We start from the raw sequence: 19,681 nt of genomic DNA, 5'->3' as shown, positions 1-19,681 counted from the left end.
GACGTTGTATGTTAAAGACTCATTATGTTCTTGCTGGAGAAAGAATCTCCTGCCGCCTATTTGTGTGTAATAGGACTTATTTTACCTTGTGTGTGTAAGATGGATGGAATCCTATCAGCTTTGTGCTTCAGATAAGAGGATTCCAGGAACGAGTGACAGGGGAACAGGTTCTCGTACTCCTGCTGTAGGGGAGTTGAGGACCTTGCTAGCAATGTAATAGAAAGAGGTTCTCCTTTCTGCTTCTGTTGGAGGAGGAGTTCCTAAGCTCCTTACATTCCCGGAAAAGGTCTTGAAGTTTATGTATAGGTTGAGGGAGTACTTGAACCTTAATTTGAATAGGGAGAGGATTCTAGGGTTCCTCTCAATAGGACAGAGCAGTTTTGGTCCCTTATGAAGTGAGAGATGTTCTGAGTAGATGTGGTGTGTATGTGAACAAGTACCTACAAAATGCACCGGACCAACCAGGCTCTGGGGGCTATGTTGACCTTAGGGCTGCGAATTCCAACAGCTTGGTTAACCAATGACCCATTCCAGCAGCCTGGGCCCAGCCCGAACTACTGGGGTGAAGACCCCTGAAGACCCTCACGAGATATCCGCGAGATGATATAAACTTCAGAGGTCTGCAGTCCCTTTGCGTTGATTAATGGGATCTTAGCACCGTAACAGTTGTAGAGAAAATGTCTTAAGTTTTCTAATGTCTATGTATCTTAATACGTGAAACAAATGAGACTTAGTGCACCTTATAACTGTAGGGAATGGGTGTTAGTGCCCTTGTAGGCGTAGCAAAGGAAACTTAGCACTTATAAGTCTTGCGAAGGGAGTGTAATACCCTTAGAGATGTAGCGTTGGGATCGTAACATGTTTATAAGTGTATCGAGGAGGTTTAGCACCTTTATATGTTTTACAAAGGAGAATAAAAACCCTTTTTATGTTAGATAAAATGATCTGAGAGCCTCTACAAGCGCGAGAATTGCGTCTTGTTGGTAAAACAGAAGGTTAGTGTACTCCTACGTGAAGTTATGAGCGTCCCATGAACCCTCTGTGTGTTGAAATAGGTATATGGTAAAAGAAAGCTTAAGCGGTCTTGCCGCAAGCTGGTGTGTGTATAGGGAGGGGAGTAGAAAGGAGGTTCCCGGCACCTAACATGTGAGCTAAGTAGGGCATAGTACTTGTGTGTGTGTGTGTGTGTGTGTGTGTGTGTGTGTGTGTGTGTGTGTCAAGCATGGGAGAACGGGGGACAGCGGTGTGTGGTGAGGACACGCTGGACCCAGACTCACACACACACGCCCACCCTTTGCACTCATCCGTCGCTCACTCCACCCCAGCTGCTGTGTGCATCTCCATCACCAACGCTTAACCGCACTCCCCTCACTCTGGTATGGTATCTGTGCAGCCACGTAGCTACGTGAGTTTCCTCCCGAATGGCTACCTGAATTCGATAAACAGTTCTTTATTGATTTTATTATAATTACACACACACACACACACACACACACACACACACACACACACACACACACACACACACACACACACACACACACACATATGGTTAATGTGGACAACATAGAGAAATGTAAAAGTTTTTTTCCAGCAGAGGATGCTCAAGAGCTGGTACCCCACGATCGTAGACCTCCCTGCTCGTACAGTACAAGTAGATAATTACATACACACTGAAACAACCTTCTCTGTGTACTCTCCTCCTCTCATACTCAATGGTGGAGGTGTTCCCCACTCCCCATCTTCTCATATTCACATTGTACCAACCCTCATCTTTTCATGTTCCCCATGGCCGCTCGCACCCCACATCTCATACTCACACTGCCACACCCTCTTCCTGTCATATTCACAGTGTCAACTTATTGTGTTGCTTTTTTTTTTGACAAATTTTCTTACACTCTCTCTCTCTCTCTCTCTCTCTCTCTCTCTCTCTCTCTCTCTCTCTCTCTCTCTCTCTCTCTCTCTCTCTCTCTCTCTCTCTCTCTCTCATCTGGCCTCATGAAGAGGACGGAGGAGCAAGAGGTAGCCAGGTTTGCCTCCTCCTCAGGAAGAGAATTAGGAGGTAAAATTCTTGGCCGGTGAAAACCCACGGGTGATTGGACGCCCAACACCCCCATTTTACGAGGGTCTCGCTCCATTTTTATAATGGTGGGACGAGTCTACAGTTGATCAGAAGATTAGTATTAATGATTATGGTGAGGCTGGATTAGAATGAGGAAGGGACTGGAGTTTTAGAGGGTAGGACGAAGGCATTGCATTGGGATTGTGTGGTGAGAGTTTAGGGTTAAGAAGGTTGGAGTGTCAAGTGATGTGTGAGGTGACGAGGTGAAGTTTGGAGGTGTTTGGAGTTAGATGTCCTTGTTATGGAGTTACTTTGGTGTGTTGGAGTTGCTTGAGGTGCTTGAGTTTACGCTGAAGTTGCGTAAAATGCTGGGATTTGGGGTCTATGGAGATGTGTCACGGGGGAGTGAGTGTTGGAGGCTAGAAAGTGTGTTGCCGTAGGGAGGAGGAGGTGTGTGTGTGTGTGTGTGTGTGTGTGTGTGTGTGTGTGTGTGTGTGTGTGTTGTAGTACCTATTTTTACAAAGAGTGAGGAACTATAATACACTCTGAGGACCTGTCGTCTTGTTGCATTTTCGCCATAAAAGCTTTTACATTTTCCATGATTACATCCATTAAAGTTGCGGAGGTAGGCATAGGTAGGAGATGTGTACCTGTGTAGGAAGCGATGGCTGGGTGAGTGAGGCTCCAAGTTGGTGAGTGTGTGGAGGAGTGAAACCTGGGCAAATGTCAGTGTAAAGAAGCATTCCAGTTGTACGTTACTTTAATAATTAGTTGAAATTGCCAACAGTTTAGCCAAATCATTTTGGAATGTCTTGAATCAAACTGGAGTGACTGGAACAGTTACTGTTGTTGTGATTTGAGGAAACTTTTATTATGTCTAACCAGGAGACGTGTGCACCTATAGCGAAGTCATCATTGTAATCGTTCTAGATAGCTAGAGTTGCTTACTTTCATAGCCAGGGGTCTTAACAACCATTCTTTACAAACAAGAAACTCTTCACATCATACGCCCGAAACTTTCTCAGTCGTCGAAGTTGTCAGGATTCTAATTATATACGTCTTTCAGTATTTCCGATTAGTTGATAATGAATTCGAAATAAATACTATATTAAGTAAAGGTCTTCTCATTCTCAACAGGTGTAAGCAACAACATTGTACGCAGGTAAGATCCTTTACCTTTTAATCGAGCTAAACCGTCAGCATTTTAATCTCTCCAAAGGACCACCATTTTTAATGTCTGTTTAATTTTGTCGCGTTGTCGCATTTGGCGGTGGTGAAGGTTTTTAATTAAACATTGGAGCCATAACCAGAGTCGTAATAGCCCATAACTTCCCCCGCTGCTCACGGGAATCCAACTTTCTCTACGTTTTTCTCAATGTTTTTCTCACTCGCTGAGGCTAAATCAAGAGAAACAGGACACTCAGGCTAATGCTACACTGTTTAATGGGACAGTGTGGAGGTGCTATACGGGACTACGGTTTAATGGGAACCTCGAATCATCCGCATAGTCGGTGTAAAGGTGGAAAGGATGAAGGGGTAAGGCAGAGGATGAGGAGGTAAGGCAGAGGATGAGGGGTAAGGTCTTCCTGCTCGCTGTAGGAGTAACTTCTGGCCAGGGAAGGGTTCTCTGTTTGGGGTCAGGTGGCACCTGGTTTGTTGAGGGGGTACCTGGGTTAATGTAACACCTGGATTGTTGAGGGGGGGTTACTTGGGTTGATGTACCACCTGCATTGTTGAGGGGGTACCTGGGTTGGTACAGTACCTGGGTTGGTACAGTACCTGGGTTGGTACAGTACCTGGGTTGGTACAGTACCTGGGTTGGTACAGTACCTGGATTGTTGAGGGGGGGAGGGGTATCTGATTTGATGTGGCACTTGGTTTGTTGAAGTTAACAGCTTGGTTAATGTTGCCTTATAACAGTTTTATGTTGTCGTGTAGTCACAGTTAACACAACTTCACGCAGTAAGGAATCATGGATCGCCTCTTTCTTTTTCTTCTTCTGTTCTCTAATTGTTTGCTTTACAATATGTTGTGCTCTGAGGATCTCGTAGACAGTCTTCACACCTTACTTTACCACAATGTAATGACAGTTATGGACTCTTTATGTTGTGGTTAAGTTGGGACAGTTAACAGTTAAGCCATGTGGCTGGGTCTGGGCTGTGAGATGACGACACTATCAGACCCATCCATCTCCATTTGTCTCAATTACGAGATAGACAGTATTTATTAGAGGCTATATGTCTGCTGAGAGGGGAACTGGCGGGGCCTTAGCCAGACGAGGCTTGCAAAAATCAGATTCATCACTCCATAAAGAAGTCTACCACGGTAATAGTAATGCGGGTAGGAACGGTCTGGTGGATCAGATCTGTGTGTCAGTCTGTCATGATGCTTAGGTGGGGAGTTGATGAACTGGAGGAGGAGCCTGACCTGTACAGCAGGATGCAAGTAGCAAAGCCTTGGTGATCAGGAGGTTTAGTTGTATAACCGTACAGCCACAAGAAATTATTCAGGACAGATTAATCAACAGTTTTTAAAAGTTTTATCAGTGAATTGGATTGCCAGGAGCAACAGCTAGGTGGATCACGAGATTGAACCTCTGGAAGTATTCCGAAGTTTGTAAATTTTTTATGAAAATGTTTACATCACAAATGGACTGGAAATAACAGATGTTTGTGCACGTTGGTGTGTTATCTGTGAACAGTGGAGTGAAGTTCTGGATGGTTTGGTGTGGTCTGTGAGTTCATCAATACATAAGAACAAGGAACAGAGACGTCGCCAGCACTATATCCTGGGGGAATTAGTTTTTGTGATACATAGAGTTTTTACCTGTTTCACTGCCACGCCCTTGGCACAGTTTACAAACTGAAGACCAACCATCTCACCAAGACAATGATTCTCTTATTGTGCATTTTTAAGGATCTAAGACAACATCAACACACTTCCCAAGTGTCTTCCAGGAAACCGTGTATGTGAAAGCTTGTAAGGCTTGGGAATGTTATAAGACCAGATACTCATGATCCTGATTCCTACCTTGAGGGTATGACCTTGCTCTCTCTTGCTTTTTATAAGCGTAGCGAAGCAGAAATTACATCTGACACGTGAATAAGGGGGCCAGATGATGTATAGGGAAGATAGATTGACTTCATTACCATACGCATGCCTTACGGGGGTTTACATTACTTTACTTATATCCTCGGGCATTTTCTTTCGTTTTTTATTGCAAGGACATTTAGAAAAAAAAATTATTGTTTTATCTTACAATACGTATATCCTACGAGGGTTGACCTTACCTTACGTATACTTTACAATGATTTACCTCTCTCTCTCTCTCTCTCTCTCTCTCTCTCTCTCTCTCTCTCTCTCTCTCTCTCTCTCTCTCTCTCTCTCTCTCTCTCTTGGTTCTCCATGTGCAGCGTTGATCATTATTTTTCATTCTCTCTTCTCTACTATGAATAAAAGATACAGAATTATTTTTCTACTTATGTTCCATATTGTAATTCATTGTATCCAGGATTTACATCTTAGGCAAGATAATACAGCTTAAACAATTTAGCTTAATGAATTATAACGTTATATTGGATTAAGCAGGTGTGATGTATATTGCATAATCTCTTGGGGCTTGTAATTATGCCAGGGAATTTAATGGAAGTAATCGTAGTTAAATAATTACTTTCTGGCCGTTAGGTTTTGTGAAACACATGTTATATTTGGCACGTTAGAATAGATACAGTACCATAGAATTGAATAAGTAAGGTTGTTTATATTAGGTATGTTAAAAGAGATAGTTAGGTTGGATGAATTAGATATAACACGAGAGATAAGGCAAGTCAAACTGAATTAGTTATATATGTTAGGCATGAACAACTTTATATGTCTGAAGTTCGTTCACCCTTCTGTCGTGTGAACATTTTTATTTTCGCCTGTAACACTTTGTTAATGTAAATATTTTACGCCCCCTCCCCCTCTTCAAGTCCTAAATATATTCAAATTCATCCTCTGGTGAATTATAAAGCCATTAACGTCTATCATCCATATCCTTTGTATTTTCATCTTTTTTATTTTCCCCAATAAATCCTCCTCCCTACCAACCAACCAACCCCCCTTTTTTTTTACACCCACTCGCTGTAAATCTCATTTTTTTTTCGCCTGTCTCTGTCTCCCTCACGTCTACTTTTTGTACATCATCATAGCAGTGTGTTTCCTCCCATGGTAATTGCCCCAGGCAGACGCCCATGCCTTGGGTTTCACTGTATGTTCTTGCAATCATCTCTACTACCTCCCCTTGACGTCATCTCTGCTACCCCATCCTGACGTCGTCTCTGTTACCCCCTCCTGACGTCATCTCTGCTACCCCCCTCCTGACGTCAGTGTAACTGACTCAGCCGATTCTCAGCGATGGTTCATCTGACTGACATCCATCCAAGTCGTGATGCCTTCTCTCTCTAGGAGTCCCTGGGGCGCTATGCCTTAGGTCTTCAGAAGACCTCCTCCTCCTCCTCCCGTGGTGAATATAGTTTGATCCGAGACCAAGTTATAGGGGTAGGGAGAAGGCTTCAGACTAGACGTCTGGTAAGAGGTATCCTCCCCTTCAAGTGATGCCACTTCAGTACCCATGTGATGTAGGTCTTGTGGTGCCCAAATGATCCTAACACCCCCACGCACTTTGCCTGAAAGGATTCCTATGTCAAAGTTTCCCCAAGACCACAGTCCCTTTGCCTTAAAGATCCCGATTCCCAAATTAACCTAAAACCTCCACTTTCCTACATCAAAAGGGGTTTCAACCCCCCTCCCTTCCATCCTGTGAGCCTGAAACTTATCGAGCGAAATGTTCCGACGATCCCTCGCTGTCTTCTCCCCTTGTCCTCGCAAGTTTTTCTCGCTCCTCCCTTTCCTCCCATCCTTAGGGCTCCCCAGGGGCACCACCTCCCCTGCATCTTCTCTCCCATATGCTCTGTTCCCACTGTGGGTTACTTACGTATTTATGTGTTAGGACCCGCTTTAAGGGGCCTTCGTCTAGTGTACTTCCAAACCCTTCTTTAGGACTTTACACTCCTCCCTCGTCCACACATATGCTGCCCTTCTTCTCTGGAAACCACTGACTCCTTATTATGAAACATTACTCGTCCTCAGTACAACTGTTCTTACTCATACAAACCAGTTGTACACCTTTACAATCACTCTCCTACACACACACACACACACACACACACACACACACACACACACACACACACACACACACACACACACACACACACACACCTTTATCCCCTCCTTGAAGCCATTTCCACCACCCCTTCCCCCCAACAGGTGGTGATGGTGGTCATTCGTCTCTCATAACTGGCTATGTTTATCGACCGACCAGCTTGGCTGAGGGCGGCCCTGGCTGCCCACAAAACATTACCTTCGTTTTTTTGTCACGAGGACCTGAGTTATGTCCTCTTATAAAGAAATGTTGGATATTCAAATTCCTTTGGAGCTCCCTCTTCTTTCCCCCACCTCCCACCTCCCAGCCCCTCATCTCTTCTCCCCTCTTCCCGCCCCTTTTCCCTCCTACAAGACGTAGTTAATGCCGAGGGGAAGCGCCGCCGGACGACTCTGATAAGGGAAAAAATTACGAGCCAACCCACTTTTTGAAATACTGTTATTGCCAGCATGGACAACGACGTGCACCTTGCCTCCTGCCTCCCCCAACCTCCCTGCCCTCAACATGGGCTTACAACCCCCTCACCCACCCCACACCCCACACCCCACACCCCACACCCCACCCCACCCCCCACTTCCCCACAACCTGAACTCCTCCCATCCTGGATCCTCTCCTTGGGAGGCCTATGTGCGATTCCATGGAGGCCTGGATTCCAGTCCCGAGAGGTCCACCCTCTCCAAATTTTTTCTCCCCCGCCTGTGTGAGTGTGGCACTCCCACCACTTGCCTCATCATTCCACAACCAACGGCAAAATATGGTAGAATTATGAGAATCTGTAACATGACTTACGACGATAATCTTTATTGTTTTAGTGTCCCCAGTCACCCAGTCTCTCTGTCCTCCAGGTCATTCCGTCCACCTGGTCTCCTAGTCCTCCTGGTCTCCCTCGTCCTCCTAGTCTCCCCGTCTTCCTGGTCTCCCTGCTCGGGTGGGAGTTAATAAAAAACAACTTTCTCTGAACAAATACGACTCCCACATACCTTAATATATTTTCCTGCCTCTGTACCATATTGCTGCTGCCAGCCACTGCTCTCGTGTATGCCTTGGGAATGACAATATTTATCGTTATATTACTCTTTTTAATTCAAAAATTATATATATATATATATATATATATATATATATATATATATATATATATATATATATATATATATATATATATATATATGTGTGTGTGTGTGTGTGTGTGTGTGTGTGTGTCACAAGAGAAACATTATCTTGGAGAGGTTTGATAACTGGAGTCTCTCTTGTCCATATTAGTCCAGATTCGGGTTTTAATATCTCCGGTTTGTGGTCGACATCTGTCAAGATATTTAGCCATTACGTTCGTAGTCCCACATGTTCTGGGCGCACAGATACAGTACTTCTCTAACATATCTTGACTTTCTGACGCTTGTTTTTTCATTCATTATTTAGCCATTTTAGAGCCAGGCTTTGGCCTGTGCTCGCCATAATATGTTGCTTGATCTGATTTCTCTTTAAGATCATTACTACTTTATCACATTTCGCACTGAGCGTAATATAACATGACCTGTCCGCTGGTTGTGCGGCAGAAGACAGTGAAAGTTCCCCCACTGTGGTAAGACAGTAGTGAAGAACATGACAGTGCCGGGGAGTGGGGGGCCCCTGGCACCTGATGTATTATGCAGGATCTTGGGCCATTGAGAGCCATCTCGAGCCACTCACTAGAACCACAAGGTCTTGGGACTACCCCTCGAGTGGGTTTCCCCAGAAGCTGTCCCACAGTATACGAGACTAATGCCTGTGAGGGAGTTGGACCCATGTGCTGGGAAAAGAGTATTTCATTTCTCTAGTTGAAGTCGTCGTAGCTTTGCAGGAACGGGTGAACTTATCTGTTCTTCTCTTAACAGGATCTGTTGACCGGCAGCTAAAAGGACAGTCGTTGACATCTTGATTTTTTTTGTGAAATAAAACCGAAAGGACGAAGATTCTGGTGACACGAGCCTGTACAATTTATGGCGAGACTACGCTGTATTGCGTTGTCTGGGTCGTGGAGCTCCTTCCCTGTGTACCATTTGTCTTTGTCGTTCCAGTCGTCGAGCTGGTACACGGTGAGTTCTAGCCACATTACCAGAGGTCTAGCCAACCTCCAGTGACTGGTAAAAGGATGATGGTATAGCCTTTCGACACGAGATTTAGAAATTGTAAGAGAAACTAAAATCTGTTTTAAATTTTCGTCTTTAGATCCATCATATGTTGATTATACAGTGGGATCTGAGAGGAAGAGAGCATTAACCAGCGACAACAAAACCTAGAAATGAAAATAATAAGAATTAGAAAAGTTTTTACGAGAGGAATCGTTTGACAATGTGACCTTATGAATATTCTAATGGGGTCGATTTGCTCGATTGCTTTCTGAAGGTTTTTACATAAGAAAAAGAATAAGGAGCTGGTGTCGTCTGCCCTCCCGCCATCATCACTGATCAAGCGAGTGATAATTCAGAGAATGACGGAGGAACTCTCATACCTCCTCAGTCATGTACTTCTGTAGCTACTTATTATGGAGATCCACACACCGTCTCCTACTTGTCACCCCTGAACGAAAACGTGAGAGGCATCAGTTCTCTCTGACGCCCTGGGATTGATGCTGATTATAGCAACGTGGCATTTAACACTGCTAATTAATCACCAGAGTCGGTCATGGTCGATGTCGTAATTAATGTCTGTAACGGTATTTTTCGTAGATGGGGAGCTTTACAAGGTCTTCCTACATGTACCCAATTAAACAAGCTTTTATGGATATATATCATCCTGCAGGAGCGAGTTATTTGCGCGTTAATGAATTAGAATATCTGTAGAAGAACTATACACAATCCCAGGAGGTGAAATTGAAAAAAATTCCTGACACTAATTGGAGTTAAACTACAGACAAGACAGCCAATTAGGAGTGAAGCATCACTAACATGCTAACAGGCAACCTCAGCCTTCAGTTTTCAATTTCTTTTTAACGTTTTCTATTCAGTTCAACAGAAAAGAAAAAAAAAATCTTCAATGACTCTAACATTAACCAAAACTATATAAAAAACAAAGTTTTTTTTTGAGCAGATGTAAGTCTGAAGCGTCACCACCATTTACAGGAAACATCATGTAGTCACTGACTGTCAAACATTTCCTTAGGTATTACAAAAGGCGATTTTAAACAGATGAACTAAGACATCATCAGCATTCCATTCGGCAACCTCACACTCCCAGTTTCTTTGCTACGTTTTCTTTTCATTACATGAAAGAAAGTGGAGGCCACTTTGTTGGTTGCGTGTGACCATCAGTTGGCAGTAAGCAGCTGGGTGTGGTGGATAGGTGGAGAGGGGTTGGATTTACGAGCAATAAATGTTCTTAGCGGCTGGAAATTACTGTGTAAAAGTGCAACATAAACTGGTTCCAGCAAGTTAGAGCAGCGGTCTTGGCTGGGTCATTAAGAGTACTAATGAACTCGTTTCTGACGGGCGGCGTTATCACAGGTCACGTGAGACCCTTCCTGGGTCTTGTTTGGTACCTTATCTGCATGGTAGCTCACCTGTGTGGTGTCTTACCTGTGTGGTACTTGCCCTGTGTTTTACCTCATCTATGGGGTACTTTATGGTACCTTTGTATGTGGTACTTTTCCTGGGTAACACTTGCCCCTGTGGTATCTTACCTGTGTTGTACCTTACCTTTTCATGTTACTACCTGGATGACTGCTATTTCACTCTGTTGATGTAGTGATAACCTGATATTATACAGCTGTTGATAGCCAGAGGAAGGTTTAACTTTCTTATTTTCTGTGATCATCTTCTTCCTTTAGCTTGCCTTCATACATGAACTTACGATCATGCGTAACTGTGTATATATGCGTATGTGTGTGTGTGTGTGTGTGTGTGTGTGTGTGTGTGTGTGTGTATGTGTGTGTGTGTGTGTGTGTGTGTGTGTATGTGTGTGTGTGTGTGTGTGTGTGTGTGTGTGTGTGTGTGTGTGTTAGGCCAGGCTGGTCTCCAGCGGAAGCTAGTGTGTTTGTGGAGTGGGAGGCTAATATTGACAAGACCCTCTGACAGACACTGATGGTGTAGTGACCGTGATTCTCCCGTTCACCTCCCTAATGCTTCGTCCAACCTCAAGACCCAACCATCAGAAGTAGAAACCTCAAGACCCAACCATCAGAAGTAGAAACCTCAAGACCCAACCATCAGAAGTAGAAACCTCAAGACCCGCCCATCAGAAGCAGTAAATGGAAACATGAAGAAGTGTTCTCTGGGTCCAAATATCCCTCTCATGGTTTCATCATTGTCAGGGGGCGGGATAGGGACGTAGTGGATGGAATTCATATGCAAAATCTCTTCTTTATGGGCGTTAGAAATATCCAGTCGTGTGTATCAAAGATTTTTAAAATGTCTTCGACAGGTATGAATGAGAAACGAAGAAGGTGGGCCGGGCCGATGTCTGGATGATGGGAGGAGCACGTTCCTTAGTGTTGGTGAGAGGAAGCCTGTGGTGGAGTGTGTCTGGAGTGCCGTAGAATGTTTGGTGGAGTGTGTGTGTTGGAGGAGAACGTCTTCATGCTGATGGCAAGTGTGGGTCTGTGTGAGTGTGTGACTATATAAGGTTGGGTGCGTTGTACAGTAGGGTGTGTGTGTGTGTTGCGGTATATCATAATGACTTTGGACAAAATTCTGTTCTTCGAGATAAGCGTTTTTCTGTGTCACCTCACCCCACTGTACACATGTCAGTTCTGTGTCACCTCACCCCACTGTACACATGTCAGTTCTGTGTCACCTCACCCCACTGTACACATGTCAGTTCGTTCACCACCATTAATCAGTCATTCAGATCATCTCAACTCGTCAGTCCACTCTTTCTTCTCTACTGTCAACTCTTCCACCAATTTCTTCCATCGCCATCAACGTAGATACCCTGTTCCTCCTACCATCAACTCATCCACGTTGTTCTTCCTATCATCACCTCATCCACTTTGTTCCTTCTATCATCAATTCAGCCACACACTTCCATTCATCATCCCGACATGACTTCCACAAAATTCTCTTCATCAATTAAATTCTCAGCGGCCGTCTGGCTCAGGACAAATATTTAACCTCCATCCTGCCGACCTAAACCAAACTTGCCGGACCTGGGAATGACTGACCACCGGTTCTGCTGGTCCAGCTTGGTCCAATATGGCTCCGGCTGGCCCATAGTGGTCCAACCTGGTCTATTGTGATCCCGACTCGCCTACATGACCCAGTCCTGGTCCGTTGTGGTCCCGAGTAGACCATAGTGGTTAAGCCAGGTCTACTACGGTACCGGCTAGCCAGTAGTGGTGGTCCAGCCTGCTCCACTGTGGTCCCGATTGCGCAATAGTGGTCCAGCCTTGTCTATAGTGGATTAGGCTGGCCCATCGTGATATTTGTACCGCAGTACCTTTGTCCTGGTCCTGAGCGGTTAGGTCAAAGATCAGGTCAACGTAAGCATGGGTCATATCGTCGTGCTTATGGGTTGTACCGTCGTGCTCGAGGGTCGTACCGTCGTGCTCGAGGATCGTACCGTCCTGCTCGAGGGTCGAACCATCTTACTCAAGGGGTCGTACCATTGTGCTCAAGGGGTTGATGGCTGTCTCCTACCCCGTCCCATTATACGAATACTCACAGAGTCGTGGGGGATAAATGTGTTTACATTCCGCCTTTGTTGTTCTCAGTACAGCAAAATGTTCACTGATTCCCCTCCACTATGCCCTTCACAGCAAAGTCCTTTCGGTATAGCAAAAAGAACATGATATATGTATGTACATACGTATTCATCTCTCTCTCTCTCTCTCTCTCTCTCTCTCTCTCTCTCTCTCTCTCTCTCTCTCTCTCTCTCTCTCTCTCTCTCTCTCTCTCTCTCTCTCTCTCTCTCTCTCTCTCTCTCTCTCTCATCTCCCGTCCATTACATCTGTTTACCAGTGTTGCCTCTCGCGGGCCAGACCTGCTGCCTCCCAAAAACCTCCTCTCAACTTGGCCAGACTAACTTCCTTTTCACTTTTTGTATTGCTAATTGAATGTTGTTGCGACGTGCTACGAGAGTCTAATGGGCCTTAATCCAGTCCTATTAGCCTTGTCTCAGCCAAAGACTTGTAGTCCATCTTGCTGAAAGTCTCATAGATACCACAGAACCATCTTCTTAATACCCGAGATACTCACTTTATCTTGCTATTTGCACTTATAAGGCCCAAGGGGAAAGCCCGCAACACTAAACGATCATAAAGAGTACGAGGAATACATTTCCTCTCGCTCCATCAACACCCAGTTGTGCCATATAAGTGTAGCCAGTCTCCCACCTGACTTGTGTTCCTCTTCATAAACTCCGAACATGCTGACGTGTGCTTTCCTTAAGCACTCCTTTTTCCCTACTGATCGTCGGGCCTTGTTCACGATTGTATTGGTCTGTACTTGTTACTTGAGTGTGGTCCCCTGACAAGACCTTGTCTAGTGTATTCTTAAAGAAAGTAACTTTCTGATTCTATATTTTTGTCAGGAATAGATTCTTTCCTGCGTATGTGGTGGTTAGACCACCTGTGACCCATCTTCATTACCCCAGGTCAGGTTCTGTGACCCCATGTTTTGTTACCCAGACTCTATAACCCCAGTATCCCTGATTCCCTTCTGTGACCCCGTAAGTTTATACCCCAAACTTTGTGACCAGACTGTGACCCTTAAGTCCATATAACATAAGAATTTAGTTTTTGTGTTTTGATATGTGTACTGGGGGATCTTACGATTTATTTTTCGTAATGTACTCTCATTATATATAGTTTATGGTGTTGTATTCATAACATGTTCTGGTTTGTTAAAAGTATAATCATTGATGTGATTTCTCTCATTTTCTTTTGTCTTCATCATCCTCTTTTTCTTCACTATCACCATCATTATCAGTGTCGTCATAATCTTCATCATTTACTTACGTATAAGATCACCTCATCTGGGCAAGAGACGAGACCTTAGTTATGTAATGGCAGACTTGCTGAATTCATTAAAAGTAATCATTACAAGCAGCTTAGAATCGTATTTTGACTGCTGTCCTTGACATCACACTAATTTTGATGTAGAAAACATGTAGTTTTGAAGAGTGAGCGCAGCTGTTTCACTCTGAATATATTTTAGGACTATGTGCATGAAAACTTTAACCTTTGTATTGAGAGAATTTATATACGACAGAGGAAAAGCCCAATATATTTACTCTTAACAGAAATATAAAAGAGATTTATACAGCAGTGAAGAGTGGGAAAAAGACAAAAATTTAATTAAACTTTCCCACTGTCGCCTGGGATACAGCGTAGCTTCAACGTTCTTCAGCTGCAGAAGGAGGGAGACTCCGGAGCTAACCTCCTTCAGGCACACGAAGTTGATAAAGTACAGTGTTGAGTCTGTGTCAGTTTTGTCTTTCGTATGTTAATGTTAGATGTATGTTATGCTGCATGTCTTATAATTTCATAGAATACTATATTCAATAATATGTGTGTGTGTTTGTGTGTGTGTGCGTGTGTGTGTGTGTGTGTGTGTGTGTGTGTGTGTGTGTTGAGGAAAAACGGAAGACAGAATAAGATAATCAGAGCTCCTAATATGTTTGTAGATCTGACTTTTAAAGTTAGAAAGGTTATATAAGAGCAGGGGAAGAGATTCCCAGTTTCGCTGCTCGGGGGAAGAAGGATGTATCATAAATGTCAATCTTCGTGTGGTTAGTCTCCACACAGAAATTATGGGAAGCAGCAGCCAGACGTCATCCCTTGCCTTGCTGGCAGGGACACATGCAGACAGCCACCAGGATCCGTGGCCAAAATTATTCCCGCAGAACAGGGAGAGACCAGCAGCACCATGGCTGTGAGAGGGATGGCTGGAGAGAGACGGAAGAATTTGATTCCGCTTTGTTTAAAGTGTAGGAGGAACCCCACGCCACACATACGTGAGCAGTATTTGTGCAGTAAGGCTCCTGTAGATGTAAAATAGCTGCGCACAGAAGACATAATTATGACTTATACAACTTTTTATCTTGAGTGAATACTTCCCGGATGCCGTACAACGAACAGTTTGGAACATGATTTCCTCATGATCTGAAGTTAGACGTAGAAAATGAATATTATATCTTTAGTTTGTTACAAAATTACGTTTTAACTATGATTGATTTACGTGATTATATACTTAACTGTTTATTTTATAAGTAAAATCAATCTTCTCCAGTGTCCTTACTCCTTCTTGTGTCGGGACTTAGGGAGCTTTGTCATGTTAATGCTGGCATAACTTAGTAGACTTAGCTTAACTTAGAAGGAGAAGGGAGGGTTGAGGTGACAGAGAGAGGGAAGAGGAGTTAGCTGAAGAAGAGAGGGGTGGAGTTAGCTGAAGGCGAGAGGTATGGAGTTAGCTGTGACAGCATGAAAAAAAATTGGGTTTACAAAAGCTAAACCAAGTCATTCAGAAGTTGATAGTTGTTAGTTTAAGATATACAGGAACGTCGTGTGTGCGAGTGAGGAACTCTCTGCCAACAGACTGTCGAGGACACAGCCATAGAACATGAGGGGCAAGCAATAGGATCCTCAGGAGCGCCACTTTAAGCCGCAAAGAGAGAGAGAGAGAGAGAGAGAGAGAGAGAGAGAGAGAGAGAGAGAGAGAGAGAGAGAGAGAGAGAGAGAGAGAGAGAGAGAGAGACCGTAACAGAGAAAATGTATACAAGTATTCTCAGGGTATTGTATGAGAGATAGTGTGTGGCAAATTATGGTAATTTATACAGACAGGGAAACTCTACGAATGAGAAAGTTTAATAAAAAGTGAAACGGGGTTGTGGGTCCCACGAGTGACTAATATGTTACATGCTTCCTCTCTCTCTCTCTCTCTCTCTCTCTCTCTCTCTCTCTCTCTCTCTCTCTCTCTCTCTCTCTCTCTCTCTCTCTCTCTCTCTCTCTCTCTTAGTATGACCTTCACTGCTGTCATACTACGACCTTCACTGCTGTCATTATCATCACTGCTGTTACTGTGGCCTTCTTTGCTCCCACTACCAGTTCACTGCTGCCACTACGACTACCACTATTGTCAGTGTCATCTTCACTGCAGTCATTATGCCTTTCACTGTTGACAGTGCTACCATCATCTCCATAAGTCTCGATCTGCCAGCAGCAGTGAGAACAGTCGTCCCTCTCGCAGTTCTCGATCAAAGATAATTTGAATCTGAGTTTGTTTTGTCAATAAAGGTGTGTGTCGAGAGTCGACCTGACCTACTCTCTCTCTCTCTCTCTCTCTCTCTCTCTCTCTCTCTCTCTCTCTCTCTCTCTCTCTCTCTCTCTCTCTCTCTCTCTCTCTCTCTCTCTCTCTCTCTCTCTCATCAGAAACCTGGAGAGGATTAAAAGAGAAGGATTAGGTGAGGCACTGAAACATTAATGATAATGACGAGAGGTGAGAGTCGAATAAACAACAAATGGTATTGAGAGAGAGAGAGAGAGAGAGAGAGAGAGAGAGAGAGAGAGAGAGAGAGAGAGAGAGAGAGAGAGAGAGACTCTCTGAGAGAGAGAGAAGAGAAGAGAAGAGAAGAGAGAGAGAGAAAGCCTGAGTGCGTTGTCGTGTTTGCTGTAAGCGGTAGAACCCAGCCAAAATATATATTCGTGAAGATCTTCGTCACATTTTATATCTTCTGGACTTTATTCAGGAAGAATAGATATTAGACGTATCTCTAATCTAGCAGAGTTTCCCTTCCTTCTGTTTCTTCTCTCAAGTTTCACTTTCTCCTGTTTCATTTTCATCTTTCCATCTATGTATCACTTTTCTGTCCCTTCTCTCATTTTAGGAACCTTAAGGAGCCTCTTTAGATTAATGAGGGCTGCTTTAGATTAATGCCTTTCTTTCGATTAACAATTTTCTTGCTTTTTAAATGTTTTTTTCCTTCATCTTGTTTTTTCTTTCTGTATTTTCTCTCCATAAATTATTTCTTCTTGTTAATTCTCCTTATTTGTTTGCATCCAATAGATTTTTTTTTTTAGGTTATTGATTTTCTTGTTGATTTTAATGTTTTCTTTCTCTTATTTCAAGGTACGGATTTACCAGCAGCAGATGCCTTCCACATGTGTTTATAGAGGTAAGAGAGAGCGAGGTCGTGTTGTTGATTCTCTGTGGTCGCAGGTTCGATTCCTACCCCGTCAGCTGTTTGTTCAACCCCATGAGTGTGTGTTCACGTCTGCCAGAGTGTCTGAGATTTCCTTTTGGGTTTCTAATCTTTGAACACGTCAGTCAGTGCGAGCCTTGAATATGACGATACGACCCTGTACACGACGCTGCGATCCTCGTACACGACTTTACAACCCTTGAAAAAGACGGTACGACCCTTTACACGACGGTACGACCCTTGAACACGACGATACGACTCTTCAATATAACGGTACGTCCCTTGTGCACGGCTCTACGAGCCTTTAGCGATACGACATTTTAGTATGACGTAACGACCCTTTGAACAAGGCGGTATGAACCTTTGGGATAGTGACCTGGCCCTTGACCTGACTTTTAAGGGTAACATACTAGTCGCAGCTGGGTTGAAACAGGAAAAGTACAAGCTGTTATCTCCGGCTTCCATTTTATTTTTCCTGCCAATTATCTGTTGGTAATTGCAATCAATTTTGTGCCATATTTGATGCATTGGTAAACATTAATTGTGAGGAAAATTCGCGTGAATACAAACGTTTGTGGTTTAACTAAGCTGTAAGCTGGACATAAATGTGTTATTATAGATGTTATGCTAAGCTTAGTTAGATTATGGTGCTGATGTGATAAGCGTTGTTACTGGCGAAAGCTTTGCCTTAGGTGCCGTCCTGCGCTCTGTTACAGGTATAACGCGAAGCTGTTTTACAAGCTAAGCTTTGTTGCAGCTATAATACTGAATTTTGTTCAAGAACCTTGTTTTATGATTTGACTAATAGAAAATGATATTCAATATTATTTTTTGCCTAGTTTTTGCCATTATACACGCAGATTGAAATTTCTGTAATACTTAAAGAAAGAATGAATAGATTCTATGCCAGATGAATTCATCTCTTACGTAGAAAACAATTATATGTATGAGTGTCTGGGTAATACATATGCTATATATGACCTTGTGTTCTTGATTTCCATCTTTCACTTTACGAAAGCCTCTGGGACTATCTAAACCATCGGTTAATTCATCTTTGCGTGATTCACATGACGTATACTTCATTGTTTGTTTCATTTATCTCGTACAGTAAACCCTACACAGAGCGGGTGTTAGCTAATACACAATCTACCATACCCAGGTTATGTAACATACACAGCTGCGTTCAGCCTCCCCCTGTGTGTATATCCTGTATGAATTATGTATTTAATGTTGGTCTCGGTTGAATGGCTGGACACACGGGCTCTGGGTAGTTGATTACCTATCTGGCCTCAGGGACGGCGTATGTAGAAGTTGAGTATGCACCTTGCTCTGCTGCAGCGGCTGAATTACAATATTTCAAAACCCGACGTCCCGATCAGTAAAGAATTTCCAGCATTTTGAAGAGTTTTTCATTTTTTACCCTAAATGTATTTCGTTCGCGATCTGTAAAGAATTTTCGGCATTTTCAAGAGTTTTTCTTTTATTTGTGTTTTTTTTTTTACCGTAAATGTATTATGCCCCTTACCAGCGCTTCGTATAAAGAGGCTAATCACAGTGTATGTATGATATATTCAGAGTACACACTGGTCAGGGACTGTCATTATACAGCTTTCAGTCCACCAGTCTTTTGAACATCAAACTGTTGATATCCGCAGCCAGAATGGTCCCTTTTTGCACATCAAACTGTTGATGTCGTTAGCCTGCATTGCCATATTATTTGTCGTATCGTCCGGAGAAACATTCTTTTTTCTTTTTTAACTGTTGGTTACGGGCAATGGCCCTCATGGAAGCCAGACCTCATGCATGGAAAGGGATGAAAGACAGAGAGATAAAGAGGGGAGAAGTGCGAGAAACGAAGAGTTTGGGAAGAAATTAAGGAAAAAAAGTACGAAGAAAAAAATGAAAGTGCAGGAGTTTGTATAATGGGAACTGATGGTTGGATCATCATGCTGTTCATGTTTGCCAGTTGCAGTTGGAAGGTCTGGAAAGGCTACCAGTGGGCCGTACATCCTCCGCCTCGTCTACCAGGTACAAGTGGACAAGTTTTGGGAGTTCTTTGTGACTCAGTTTTCGGTAAGGTTTTCAGAGGCTGTCCCCCTGAGGGTGGAGACCGTCCACAGGTCCCCAGTGAGGCTGACATTCCCCATCCTTTTCTGGTCCAGGGTACAGAAGGAAGATTCCTGAGGGGACCGAGGAAATGCGGTATTGTTGAGTTCCTGACGGTCCAGCAGGGTTCCTCATGGTCCAGTAAGGTTAGGTTGGTCCAGCATGGTGTGCGACGGTCCAGCTGGGTTCCTCAT

General features: G+C 43.7%; 1 protein-coding gene across 4 annotated transcripts in view; it reads left to right on the top strand.

Moving 5' to 3' along the window:
* Positions 1–19,681, top strand: part of LOC139757272 (uncharacterized) — a 565,387-nt gene that overhangs the window by 351,236 nt on the left and 194,470 nt on the right. The window contains exon 2 of one of the 4 annotated variants that reach the window (XM_071677619.1): positions 17,309–17,354. The exons of the other annotated variants lie outside the window; for them this stretch is intronic. The gene's annotated coding sequence lies outside the window, so the exon portion shown is untranslated. The remainder of the gene's footprint in view (positions 1–17,308; positions 17,355–19,681) is intronic. 4 annotated transcript variants of the gene reach the window in all.

The sequence above is a fragment of the Panulirus ornatus genome, chromosome 25 (assembly GCF_036320965.1).
Source record: "Panulirus ornatus isolate Po-2019 chromosome 25, ASM3632096v1, whole genome shotgun sequence".
NCBI lineage: Eukaryota > Metazoa > Arthropoda > Malacostraca > Decapoda > Palinuridae > Panulirus > Panulirus ornatus.
Note: the sequence above shows the minus strand (reverse complement) of the source record. Positions and strands in the feature narration are given on the sequence as shown.